The sequence below is a fragment of the Cucurbita pepo genome, chromosome 20 (assembly GCF_057944985.1).
Source record: "Cucurbita pepo subsp. pepo isolate OVF chromosome 20, ASM5794498v1, whole genome shotgun sequence".
NCBI classification, from domain to species: Eukaryota; Viridiplantae; Streptophyta; class Magnoliopsida; order Cucurbitales; family Cucurbitaceae; genus Cucurbita; species Cucurbita pepo.
Genome location: NC_141817.1, coordinates 10,396,322 through 10,411,220, shown reverse-complemented (window position 1 = coordinate 10,411,220; position 14,899 = coordinate 10,396,322).

The window sequence follows — 14,899 nt, the reverse complement described above, 5'->3', positions numbered from 1 at the left end:
GTATGGCTGGATTTGAATAAGTAACTCTGTCTGAACATCATCCGTGGAGGTTAGCTGACAACCCTCCCACGAGACCATACATCCACTAAAATCGGGGGTTGCGACCCCCTGTGTGCCGATCAGCTACTAAGTCATCCTACGTGGCTCCACGTCCCCCGCACAGGATGGGTTCCTACAGCCCAGGGGTCCTGTTTAGAAGACCCCCTAGCTAACACCACTAGGTCGGGGCACCTGTTACACTTTCCTGTCTGGATCTGTCTGGCTCAACGATCTTAATACTGGAGCTTTGTCTCGACGGTACGATATCGGAGCAGAGAGGGAAGTGGAGGTTCTGGTAACACTATCCACACTGCTCAACTCTAGCGGGCTACCTACAGTTACCGTGGTGTCCTACTATTCTTTTTAGGGTAGAACTTGGTGGCTTAGACTTGGATTCATATGTCTCTAGGATTCTCGTGCAAGGTCTCACAAACCTATCTAGTTTGAAATTCTGGGCTATGGATCCGTTGGTAGTCGTTTCGCGGGTTTAAATACACGGTACTCTAGAGGTCTCCCAACCTAGGGGCTCGTTTAGCCTACTTAGTCACAAGCACCCTAATTTAAGCTCGTAGTTTCTTCCTATTCAACGAGAAAGATAACACAAACAATCATGCACAGGAGTTAACACGCAACTATTCATGCAATATTAACAAACATGCTCAACGAGAATATAACGTCCATCTTCTCCCGGAGCACAGATTTCACAAGTTTCACATCCTCCTCATGCATACATACATTATCATAATCTCAATCTAAATAGATTATATTATCATTCATATCTAGAAGCCATAGATTTCCTTGTTTATTTCATTTTCACGGTTTTCGTACTAATATGCTAGGTTCGACTAGCTAAGTTTATGGGTATGATACCATGCATGCTTATTCCAAGCGGTTCCTACAAGTACTGCACGTGGGAATCCAAATGGTTACTTACTTAGTTGACGCGTGCATTCCCTAGCTCGAGTTTCTTGGCGGAAAGGATTCCAAAAATTCTGGAATTTTCTTGACAGATCCTAATTCACATAACAATAGGGTCAGTATCTACTCGCGCAACGCCTACTCAGTCGCGGACTAGAAAGCCGGGTCAGACCAATCGCGTCGAGGCAGTTCTCTAGATGCGGTTCGGGTCGCCCTCTTTGAACTCGGGTTGGCTTGAATCCCGCGCTCTGGCGCGTGTCAGCCAACGTGTGGATCATGCCTCACCAACCGGAATGCGACACGTGTCTAACGTCGATTCTGCCGCGCTCCTCCTTATGACGGCCGACGCGTGGCGGTGTCCTTTCTCTCTCCTGCATATGTTTAAATTTCCAAATTGTTAGGCGTATTCGCATTTTCGATCTATTTTCTTCAGATTTTTTTATGTTCAAATCCGTAATCCGAATCAACAAGTTTTCTTCATGAACATTGTAGATCTCATATTGTACTCCTTCAATATGATTTTCTTATATTTTTCTGATAATCACCGGTCTTAATATTTGAGTTCGAATTTGGAGAAAAATACGAGTTCTTAACGAAAATCTCGTTTTCTTGAAACTCCGAATTGAACGGAAGTTTCGACCGCCTTCACTTCAAAACTTGCGAAGATCACAGTCCTGAGGGTTAAAGTCCAAGAATCACTAAAAAACACCACTAGCACACGAAAATCTCGATAAACATTTTGATCTAGACATCGGCGAACTAACCTTGAGTGCTTGGTCATTTTTGACGAATAGGAAGGTGCGATTCGTGAACGCACCTTGCCTTGGACTGCTAAAGGTCTAGGTCGAGGATTCTCAGATCTCCGACATCGATTTTTTATCCGACCTTCTCCTCCAACCTCAAAACCCTAATCTCCTATCTCTTTTTTCCTCTCCCGTCAAGTAATAGTAGGGAAAAATGACTATTTTGCCCCTATGTTGACCTTGAGCGTTTTTTTCTTTTTTTTCTTTTTTAAATAAAAACTCAGGTGCTACAATTCTCCCCACCTTAGGAACTTTCGTCCCCAAAAGTTGATCATCCTCGAAAGAGTTCGGGGTAAGACCTCCTCATGCCATCCTCACATTCCCAGGTGGCTTTGTTGTCCCGATGATTTTCCTATAAAACCTTGACTAAGGAAATATCCCTTTCTTCGTACTTTCCTCACATCACGTGCCATTATCCCCATGAGTTTCTCTTCATATGATAGATCCTCCCAGAGGGCCAGCGTCTCGTGATCAATGATGTGGATGGGATCCGGAGTGTACTTTCTCAACATCGATACATGGAATACCTTGTGCACTACGGCAAGTGTGGGTGGTAATGCTAGTCTGTATGCCACGGGTCCTACCCTTTTTAGGATTTCAAAGGGACCCACGAACCTCGGGCTCAGCTTGCCCTTCTTCTCAAATCTCAGCACTTCTCTTATGGGGGTTACTTTCAGGAAGACGTGATCACCCCCTACAAACTCGAGATCTTTCCTACGAGAATCTTCATATAACTCTTTTGTTGAAATAAACTTAAAATGCCAAATGCAATTAATTTGTTTTGAAAAAGCCAAATGAAAGAAAAGGCCCAAGAGTTTTTTTAGGGAATGATGATACGGTTTATCAGCGTTTCTCTCACCCTATTATTAGTGTTAGAAAAGATATAAATACGTAATCCTTTTCCTATAAAGTTAGATAAAAAACGGAGAGAAAAAGGATACATAGCAATAGAAAAGGTTTTTTTATTATTTTTATTTTTATTTATTTATTTATAAAATCAGTGTTCTTTGTCTCGTTGTCTCTCCTCTCTCAACATCTCCTTCACAAGTACACGAGTAGTACTTTCACAAAGCGGTATCGGAGCATTCTATCGTTAGTGTGTGTGAGATTTACTTCACAGATTAATGAGTCTTATGTTAACACAAATTGGTATCAGAGCAGATGGCGAATGTGATGGGTCAAATGCTGCTGCCGCGACTAACGAAGACGAACTACGAGAATTGGAGCATCCAAATGAAAGCTCTTCTCGGTTCTCTAGATGGATGGGAGGTGGTCGAAGAAGGTTTCGAAGAACCAAAGGATACCATGGGTTATACGGTGACACAAAATAAGGCGTTAAAAGAATTGCGATCAAAGGATAAGGCAACATTATACATGTTGTTGCGGGCCGTTGACGAGTCGGGCTTTGAGAAGATTGCCAGGGCAACTACTTCAAAAGAAGTGTGAGACACTTTAGAAAAAGTATTCAAAGGAACCGACCAAGTCAAGCAAATGCATCTCCGAACTCTTCGTGGCGAGTTAGAAAGAATGAAGATGAAGGAGCCAGAAAATGTATCTGACTACATTACGCGCGTACAGACTGTGGTAAACCAACTAAATCGAAACGGAGAAATGTTACCCGAGACGCGGGTTGTGGAGAAGATCTTGAGGTCATGAACCAACAACTTCGAGAATATTGTATGTGCGATAGAAGAGTCAAAGGACCTAGTGACGTTCACGTTCGATGAGCTCTCTGGTTCTCTCGAGGCACACGAGCAACGTAAGAAGAAGGAGGAAACACTCGATCAATCACTTCAAATCAAGGCATCAATAAAATATGAAAAGGTACTCTACTCTCAAAATTTTCAAGGTAGAGGTCGTGGAAGTCGCGGAAATGGTCGAGGTGGTCAAAGTAGCAGTAATGAAGAATATTATAAGGAGAAGAGTCGAGCCAAGAAAATTTGCGTGGAAGAGGACGCAGTCAAGGAAGAGGCGGTCGATCAATTTACTCCAACATTCAGTGCTGTAAATGTCACAAATCTGGTCAGTATGTGAATAATTGTAACTCCGAAAAATGTTACAATTGTGGTAGAATGAAGCATGTTACAAATGATTGTCGAGCCAGAAAAAGGGTGGAAGGAGCAACCAACCTAGTCTTGGAAGACGTAACAACTGAAGGTCTTCTCTTGATGGCTCAAGATGAAGACAACATCAACCACGACACTCTTATCAAAGCCTGGTTACATGCCAAAGATCATGCCGAAAAATAATAACAACACTGGAGAGAGAGGAGAGTCGTCGAAGTCTACAACAAAGGAAGGTCTGGTAACACTTCAATACCCGACGTTATCGAGAACCAACTACTCAACATGGGCTATGAAGATGAAGGTCTATTTGCGTGCCCAAGGGGTGTGGGACGCAATTGAATCAACTGAGCCTCTAGATAGTCTTGATGAAAGGAAGGATCAAATGCCCTTAGCAGCTATCTATCAAGCAATCCGTGAGGAGATGTTGTTTTTGTTAGCAGAGAAAGAGACAGCAAAGGAAGCATGGCAGACATTAAAAACTATTCATGTCGCTGCTGAACGTGTAAAGGAGACAAAGATCCAAACTCTGAAGATTGAGTTTGAAATTATGAATATGAAGGAGTCTGAGATTATTGATGATTATGCAGCAAGGTTGACAGAAGTTGTTAATAAAATACATACTTTTGGAGACAAGTTTGAAGAGGCATACTTGGTGGAAAAATTTCTCCGCTCAGTACCTCCTAAGTTTCTTCATATCGCATCGGCAATATAGCAATTTGCTGATTTAAAGGTGATGACCATGGAGGAAGTCATCGGCCGTCTTAAAGCATACGAGGAACGGATCGGTGGCAACAAAGAGAATGCTGAGCATGTCTTATTGACTCAAGGAGAATGGAAAGCAAAAGAACGTAGCGACAATGGAGGCCATAGCCAAGGGCGAGGTCGCAGTGGTCGCTGGAGAGGGAGAGGTCATGGACGTGGAAACGACTCGTTTCATCAAGAGAAGAAGGCTGACAAGAGCAAGGTAAGATGCTACAATTGTCAAGGCCTAGGCCACTATGCCTCAGAATGTCGGAAGGTGAAGTGTTATAATTGTCAAAAGATTGGCCATTATGCATCCGACTGTAGCTCAAATAAATGGAAGGATCAGGCGCACTTGGCTGAGACGCAAAGTGACGAGGATGAGCCAGCCTTACTTACAACACAAGTTTGTGAAGTCCGAACTCTCGGTTCACCAAAGTTGACGGAGATGGCCCTTTATGAAGAGAAGGTTGTCCCGGAAGAAATTGAGAAGAAAAGCAACACTTGGTTCCTAGATACGGGAGACAGCAATCATATGACTGGTTGTCGAAGTTGGTTCTCGGAATTGAACGAGTCAGTGACCGGCACGATGAAGTTCGAAGATGGATCACTTGTAGAGATAAAAGGATGTGGAGATGTGAAGGCTGCGTCTATGAAAAAAACAGAGAAGATGATCGATGAGGAGAAAATCGATGGCTCTGTGAAGATTGAATCGGAGAAAAAAACAGAGAAGCGAGAAGAGAAGAAGAGCGATGGCGAGAAAATCGTTGGCGCTGTGAAGTTTGAATCCTAGGAGAAGAGAGATGGTGTTGTGGCGGAGGTCCAGAATGTGGCAATGGAGGTAGCGAAAGCAGAGGAGATGAAAGAGAAGGAGGTCACCTGTGACGGCGAGAAGAAGGAAAAAGAGGATTGAAAAATGGTGGTGCTATTGAAAAACAGTCGCTGGAGAAACGAAAGCAGAGAAGGAGAACGAGAACGAGGCCATTGTTTCCGGCAGTGCAATTGAAGTAGCACAGGGAACTAAACCTGTCGTGGAACAGCAGTTAGCCGGACTAGTAGAACAGGTAATAAACCTGTTGAGGAAAAGCCATTGGCCGGACAAGTAGAACAAGTAATTAAAACTGTCAATGAAAAGTAGTTGCCCTTTGAAACGAAGACAGAGAAGAAGGAAGGTGGCGATAATGGCGGCAGCTTTCATCCTGTGAAGCGGAGTATATTGCGGCGACGTCAGCTGCTTGTCAAGGAATATGGTTAGGACGTTTACTGAAAGAATTAGTTTGAAGAATATAAGAATGTGAAGATCAAAATACAAGATTAAGGGGATGATTTGTTAGTTTATTTAATCTTGTATTAACTGTAATTCATTTGAATTTACTATTTGTATGTCAAATTATGTCAGTTAAGGGAAGTTTAGTAGTTAAGGGAAGTTTAGCGGTTAAGGAAAGTTTAGCGGTTAAGGGAAGTTATTAGTCGTTATTAATGTGTGACTATTCTATCTATATATGTACTGTGTACACAAGTTGAATAAAATGAGTAAGTTGGTTCCTCTCTTAGTTGTATGAGTGGTTTCTGACATTTGGTATCAGAACCATGCCCTAAACTTAACCATGTCAATAGAATCTTCAAGTATCGAAGAAAGAATTGTGAGCCTCGAAGGTGTAGTCAAAAGTGACTAAAGCGTCGAACAAAGGGTGTATTTTGTTTGAGGGCTCCAGAGAAAGGAGTCGATTAAGGGGAGGCTATTCGAGAGCTCCATAAGCCTCGGGGGAGGCTTATAGTGTACTTTGTTTGAGGGGAAGATTGTTTTGGATTATTGGGAGTGAGTCCCACGTTGGTTAATTTAGTGGAAGATCATGGGTTTATAAGTGAGGAATACTATCTTCATTGGTATGAGGTCTTTTGGGGAAGCCCAAAGCAAAGCCATGAGAGCTTATGCTCAAAGTGGACAATATCATACCATTGTGGAAAGTCGTGTTCGTCTAACAACTCTGTGGTACCTCGACTCAGGGGCAAGCAACCATATGTGCAGTCACAAGTACCTATTCTAAGAGATGCAATAGATTGAAGATGGTCATGTGTCATTTGGAGATGCGTCAAAGGTGGAGGTCAAAGGCTGATGTACAATACATTTCTTGAAAAAGGATGGTGTAATGGGGTAAATCCAAGATGTTTATTACGTAGCAGTCCTCAAGACCAACATATTGAGTATGGAGCAACTCACAGCAGTCCTCAAGACCAACATATTGAGTATGGAGCAACTCACAGAGAAAGGTTACTCGATATTCTTAAAGGACTGCCTCCTACACCTGAAGGATAAGCAAGGGCGTTTGGTTGCTCGATTTAAATGGCCGATTTTTTAAATGGATGTCAAGTTGGCATTCTTGAATGGTGTACTTGAAGAAGAAGTTTACCTCGAACAACCACCCGGATACATGAAAATTGGAGAAGAGAAGAAGGTACTAAAATTGAAGAAGGCGCTTTACGAGTTGAAGCAAGCACCGTGAGCAAGGAATACTCGTATCGTACATACTTCTAGGAGAACGGGTACAAGCAATGTCCCCACGAGCATGCACTTTACAGTGTCACAATCTCTCACGCTCAAAGGTGTGAGTAAATATGAAACTATTATTACTCAAAGAGGGTGATACAGGAACAATTGAAATATAATACTGTGGCTTGTGTTTAACTCAGCCAAGGGCTCCTATTTAAACAAAAGTAAATGCCATAAATAGCTCCTACAAAAACTCAAATAAACTATTACAAAAACTCAAAAACTCAATAAACTATTACAAAAACTCAAATAAACTATTCCTCCTAATAAGGATGCTGAATTAACAATTTTGACTAATTTCATCTAAAATAAGCTGCATTAATTTTGACAGCCTCCCAATGCAAGTTTATTTCTTAATAACTCCGAGAGTCTTTACGAAAGAGTTCAAACTTCACTTTGGCAAGTGCCTTAGTAGTTTTTGTTGTCTCTCGATCTGACATTTCTTTTTCAACCTCTTTATCTGATATATCAAAATCTCTGGTCTTCACTTCGTGATCGATGCCCTTGCTTTCCTTGCACTCGTCATCCAACTGAACTGAAGATTCTAACGAGTTCTTGTCATCCATCCCCTTACCTTGTTCTCTTTCACCAACCAAACTGTTTTTCAATTTGTCGCCTTCGCCAGTCACAACATCACGTTCATCCTTGGTATAATTCCCCAAAATAATCGATACATCTCGACTTTCTGATAAACCAACGTCATCACTGCTATCTTCTATCTCTTTAGCCAGGAACAATTGAAATATAATACTGTGGCTTGTGTTTAACTCAGACAAGGGCTCCTATTTAAACAAAAGTAAATGCTATAAATAGCTCCTACAAAACTCTATTGAAATAACCATTCCTACAAAAGCTCGGCTGAAATAACTATTCAGGATGAATTCCATCTTAAAATAGGTTGCACTAATTTTGACAGCCTCCCTTAGTGCAAGCTTATTTCTTGATCACTCCGAGAGACTTACTAAAGGTTTCAAACTTCACTTTGGCAAGTGCCTTGGTGAATATGTCTGCAACTTGCTTATTAGTATGTATTTTCAGCAATTCAACATCCTGCGATAACACTTTCTCTCGAACAAAGTGATAATGAGTTTCAATATGTTTCGAACGAGCATGAAACACCGGATTTCCAGCGAGTTTTATTGGACTTTCATTATCACAATTGATTTGAGTTGGCTGATTGAGAGTAGTCACCATGTCTTGAATAAGCCTTCTGAGCCACACGCATTCTTGAGTAGCCATTGTAGCAGCTACATATTATGCTTCACAACTTGACAAGGCAACGGTACTAAGCTTCTTACTGCACCATGAAATTGCAGCAGAGCCTGCTGTAAAACAAAAACCTGTTGTGGAGCGTCTGTCGTTTACGTCACCAGCCCAATCAGCATCTACAAAACCACTCAATAAAACTGACTTTGACTTCTCATACATTAATCCATAATTTAGAGTACCCTTGATGTAACAAAGAATCCTTTTTGCTGCAATTAAATGAGACTCATGTGGTTGATCCATAAATTGAGACACAACTCCTACTGAAAAGGCAATGTCTGGCCTTGTGATAGTTAAGTAGAATAAGCTACCGACAAGTTGACGAAAGAATGTCGTATCTGCAAGTTGCTTCCCTTCATTTCTCGCTAATTTTAGATTTGGTTCCATAGGAGTAGTTTTTTCTCTTGAATTTTCCATACGAAACTTTTGCAATAAACTTGATGCATATCCTTTTTGAGACAGAAAATAACCATCATCACATTTCTTAATTTCTAACCCCAGAAAACAATCAGCTTCAACTAATCTTGAAGACTATTGATTTCAACACTATCATCACCAGTAATAATCATGTCATCAACATAAAGTAAGAGCAAGGTGCATCCAGTTGTTGTTTTCTTAACAAATAAGCTCGGATGAGCACATGAACACTTAAAACCACAAAAATTAAGATATTGAGCAATCTTACCAAACCAAGCACGGGGAGCTTGTTTGAGTCCGTATAATGCCTTCTTAAGTCTGCACACGTAATCAGGATATTCCTTAGAGGTAAATCCTTGCGGCTGCTCCATAAAAATATCACGATCCAACTCTCCGTAAAGGAAAGCATTTTTCACATCAAGCTGCCATAATTTCCAGCCTTTATTGGCAGCTAAAGAGATGATTGTCCGCAATGTTCATCTCGTTTGAGTAATAATTTCAGCCGTATCAACGAGGCTCTGATACCAATTGTCACAATCTCTCACGCTCAAAGGTGTGAGTAAATATGAAACTATTATTACTCAAAGAGGGTGATACAGGAACAATTAAAATATAATACTGTGGCTTGTGTTTAACTCAGCCAAGGGCTCCTATTTAAACAAAAGTAAATGTCATAAATAGCTCCTACAAAAACTCAAATAAACTATTACAAAAACTCAAATAAACAATTCCTTCTAATAAGGATGCTGACTTAACAATTTTGACTAATTTCATCTAAAATAAGCTGCACTAATTTTGACATACAGAACATCTAATGTGATACTTGTCGCTCTTTATGTCGATGACCTCATCTTTTCAAGAAACAATGATAAAATGATAGAAGAGTTTAAAAGCACAATGATGCGAGAATTTGAGATGACAGAGTTGGGCTTGTTGAAGTTTTTCCTTGGTTTGGAGGTTAAACAAGGAGAGACGGGTATCTTTATATCACAGGAGAAATATGCAAAGGAGATTTTGAAGAAGTACAAGATGGAAAATTGCAACCCGGTATCAACACCAATGGAACCAAGTGCAAAACTCTCAAAGTACGATGAAGGAGAACGAGTAGATGCAAATAGGTACCGGAGCCTGGTATGAAGCCTTCGCTATCTTACATGCATAAGGCCAGATCTTTCATTAAGAGTCGGCATTATAAGCCGGTTCATGGAGGAGCCGATTTATTCACATTGGAAGGCGTTGAAGCGAGTCCTATGGTACATCAAAGGAACGGCGTCACTTGGGTTATTCTACTTGAAAATAGAAGATTACAAATTAGTTGGTTACTCTGACAGTGATTGGTGCGGAGACATAGACGATTGGAAAAGTACATCGAGTTATGTATTCTTCATGGGCAACAGCATTTACTTGACTTTCAAAGAAACAACCGATCGTGACACTCTCGACGTCTGAAGTTGAGTATGTGGCAGCATCTTGGTGTGTGTGTCACGCGATATGGCTTAGAAATTTATTGAGCAAGATAGAGCTAAAGCAAAAAGGTGCAACCGTGATTCAAGTTGACAACAAATCAACAATTGAGTTGGCAAAGAACCCAGTGAACCTTGAAAGATGAAAACACATTGACGTTCGATTTCACTTTATCCGAGATCATGTGAAGGGAGAAAACGTGAAATTGTTGCATGTGGCAAATCAGGATCAAGCTGCGGGCATCTTTATAAAATCGCTATCGAAAGTACTTTTCGACAAATATAAGAAGATGATTGGCATGACAAATGGTAGGAACATCTAAGTTTATGGGGGATTTTTGTTAAATAAACTTAAAATGCTAAATGCAGTTAACAAAAATTAATTTCAAAAAGCAGGTGAAAGAAAAGACCGAGAGTTTTGTAAGGAATGATGGTAGGGGTTTATGGACATTTCTCTCACCTTATTATTAGTGTTAGAAAAGGTATAAATACCTAATCCTTTTCCTCTAAAGTCAGATAAAAAACAAAGAGAAAACAAATACAGAGCAATAGAAAAGGTTTTTTTTTTATAATATCATAGTTCTTTGTCTCCTTGTCTCTCCTCTCTCGACATCTCCTTCACAAGTACGCGAGTAGTACTTTCATAAAGTAATATCGGAGCATTTTATCGTTAGTGTGTGTGAGATTTACTTCAAAGATTAGTGAGTCTTATTTTAACACATCTTTTGTCGACTTTGTGCAGAGAGTATCCTCTGTCTGATTTTCTGTACTACTACGTTGGTTGTCTGTACCAACTCTGGCCCCAACAACTGTTTCTTGCCTACCTCTTCCAGAATATAGGGGTTCTGCACCTCCGCCCATAATAGAGCTTCGAATGGTACCATCTGAATGGTTGTCTGGTAACTATTGTTGTAGGCAAAATCCATAAAGGCTAGGTGCTCATCCCAACAACCTACAACGTCTATAACACACGCCCTCAACATATCCTCTAGAGTCTGATGAAGTCTCTCAGTTTGCCCATCGATTTGAGGATGGAATGCTGTACAGAACTTGAGTTGCGTTCCCAACGCCTTCTGTAACCCTTTCCAGAAGTTAGAAGTTAACTTAGCATCCCCATAAGACACAATGGTCACTGGCACGCCATGCAGGTGGATTATCTCCTTAACGTACAACTGGACCCACTGGTCCACTCGATAAGTAGCTCTATCGGGTATAAAGTGGGCTGCCTTAGTCAATCTGTCCACAATGACCCAGATGACATTAAAGTCTCGTCGATGTCGAGTCTTTGGTAGGCCCGCGATGGAATCCATGCTTATTTCCTCCCATTTCCACTGTGGGATATTCAACGGTTGCAACAACCCTACTGGTCGCTGTCTTGGGGCCTTTACCTGCTGATAGGTCAAACACCAAGTCACATACTCGGCTACATCCTTCTTCATTCCTGGCCACCAATAACTACACTTCAAATCCTGATACATCTTAGTACTACTAGGGTGGAACGTGTAGGACGTGTTGTGTGCCTCAGTCATGATTTCCTGTAGGATCTTCTCATCCTGAGGTACGCATAATCGGTCCTGCCACATCAAACCCTCTTCAGAAGAAACTGAATATCCCTCTGGTCTCTCAGTTTCTTGCTGACCCCAGATCTTACTAAGGTGCATATCAGTTCTCTGAGCTTCAATGATACGTCTCTTGAGGGTGGGTTGGACTGAAAGTTGCTCTAGTTGAGCGGTGATGCCTCTAACCAAGACTTCTATTTCGGCCCTCTGTATCTCATCCTGTAGATACTTCTGCCTTGTGATCAGGGCAGATGTGTGGGTTGTCTTTCTGTTCAAGGCATCTGCTACTACATTAGCTTTCCCTGGGTGGTAAAGTATTTCAATGTCATAGTCCTTAACTAGTTCTAATCACCTCTGTTGTCTCATGTTGAGCTCTTTCTATGTAAACAAATACTTGAGGTTCTTATGGTCCGTATACACCTGAACTCTCTCCCCATACAGGTAGTGACGCCAGGTTTTCAATGCATATACCACGACAGCTAGTTCTAGATCATGGGTGGGGTAGTTGCGCTCATACTCTTTCAGCTGTCTAGAGGCGTATGCTATCACCTTGCCTTTTGCATGAGTACACAACCCAGCCCTTTTTCTGAAACGTCGCTGTAAACCACAAGTCCCCCTGATCCGTCGGGCACTGTAAGTACAGGCATAATGACCAACCTCTTTCTCAATTCTAGAAAACTCTGTTCACACTCTAGTGTCCAGATAAAAGGTTTCTCCTTCTTGGTTAACTGTGTCAAAGCTGCAGATATTTTAGAGAAATCTTATACAAACCTTCTATAATAGCCTCCTTACTTCAACGACCATGGTTGGTCTAGGCCATTTCAAGACTGCTTCGATCTTAGCAGGATCCATAGTTACCCCCTTGCTGGATACCACGTGTCCAAAAAAGGCCACTTCGTGTAGCCAAAATTCTCACTTCAAGAATTTGGCATACAACTGATGGGTTCTTAGTTGAGTTAAAACTCTCCTCAGGTGTTCCTCGTGCTCCATCTCAGACTTAGAATACACCAAGATGTCGTCAATGAACACAATCACGAAGGTGTCTAAGAATTCCTTAAACACTTGGTTCATCAACTCCATAAACACTGCAAGAGCGTTGGTTAAACCAAATGACATGACTATGAACTCATAATGTCCGTAGCGGCTTCTAAAAGTTGTTTTAGGTATGTCTTCCTCTCTGATTCTCATCTGGTGATATCCTGATCACAGATCGATCTTAGAGAACACCGTCACACCCTGAAATTGGTCAAACAGGTTGTCTATCCTTGGGAAAGGGTATTTATTCTTGATTGTGACCTCGTTTAACTCTCTGTAATCTATACATAATCGCATAATTCCATCTTTCTTCTTAACAAATAGCACAGGAGCTCCCCAAGGTGAGACGCAAGGCCGTATGAATCCCTTGTCCAAAAGTTCTTGTAACTGTACCTTCAGCTCCTTGAGCTCAGCAGGTGCCATTCTATATGGCGCTTTGGATATCGGTGTTGTCCCGGTTCGAGGTCAATAATAAAATCTACCTCTCGATTAGGGGGCAGCAGCGGAAGCTCTTCTGGAAAAACATCCTCAAATTCTCCAACCACAGGAACAGAGGATACCATCAGACTAGACTCACCGACTTTCGTTACACTAGCCAGAATTGCCGAGGCTCCCAGATACAACAACTTTCTAGCCTTCAATGTTGTGATGACCCTAGAGGTGCTTCTTGATATATCCCCTTTGAATTCAAAATTCTCTCCTATCAGGGGCCTAAAGGTTACCTTTCTCGCTTCGCAATCGATGAGGGCACAATTATCGCCCAACCAATCCATCCCTAAGATCACATCGAAGTCTTGCATACACAGAACAATCAGGGATGCTACAAGCTTTCGCCCTGCAACTGTCACACTACCACCTCCAACTCTATGGGTAGCAGTCAGGTATTGTTTTACTGGTGTAGACACAGTAAGGGGGAACTCTAGGGGTTCTAGTTCTAAGTTTGCAGATTTCACAAATCCCTCAGAAATAAAAGAGTGAGTAGCACCAGAACCCCTCAGAAATAAAAGAGTGGGTAGCACCAGAATCAAATAATGTAAATGCTAGGTGACCAAAGATAGGTAGTGTACTTGTTACCACTGTGTCAATCTCTTCTACTTTCCTAGTCGTGATAGCATGGGCCACAACTCAGGTCTACTGTGGGGCTCCCCGACCTCGCTGATCTTGTCCCATTGGTCTGTTTTGTTGGGAATAAACTTAGATGAAAGAAAAAAAAAAATAGTAGTTTCTATTTTTAGTTAATGTGGGTTTTAAAATTCAGTCAAGAGCCAAACATTTATTTCAGGAAGTAGTGGTTTTATGGGATAGAAAATGTGGGATTCTGATGGCCATTTTTAGCTTTAGAAAAATTATAAATATGTTTTGGTTTCTCATTGTAATAGAAGAGAGCAAAGAGTAGAGAGAAAAGAGCAAGAGTTACAGAGTTAAAGTACAGTGTAATAAAAAAGGGTTTTGAGAATTTCTTTGTCTACTTGTCTCTCCCCTCTCGACACTTCCTTCACAGCTTCGTGAGAGTTATTTAAACAAGTTTGTTTCAGAGCGAGCGTTTATTTTCTACAAGTTGGTATAAGAGCTAATTTTTATTTCCACATGTTTCCCACATGGTTTCTCTTATGAGGACAGTCTGCTACGCGATGGCCTAGCTTGCCACAACCAATGCATTCTCCTATTCCAGTAAAACACTCTCCCTCGTGATATCTCTTACAGTTAGCGAATTCAGGTATGTTCGGCTCTAGGGTCCTAACCTGACGCTCAAATCGCCCTCGAGGCTATCTATCAAATCTAAAGGAATTTCTTTTAGGCATTCTTCGTTGGCCAGAGGTATTCTGAGTGGTCACTATCGGCACATTTTTCTTTGCCATCTGTCGTGGCATATCCATCAGCGTTGCCACTCTCAGGGCTACAGCATAATCTGATGATGCTTGTACCAGAATTGGACCCTGAATCTCTATCCGGAGACCAGCGACAAAATGATCAATTTTCATCTTCTTATTACTAACATACTCAGGAGAGAACCTTGCCAGTTTATTAAACTCAAGATCGT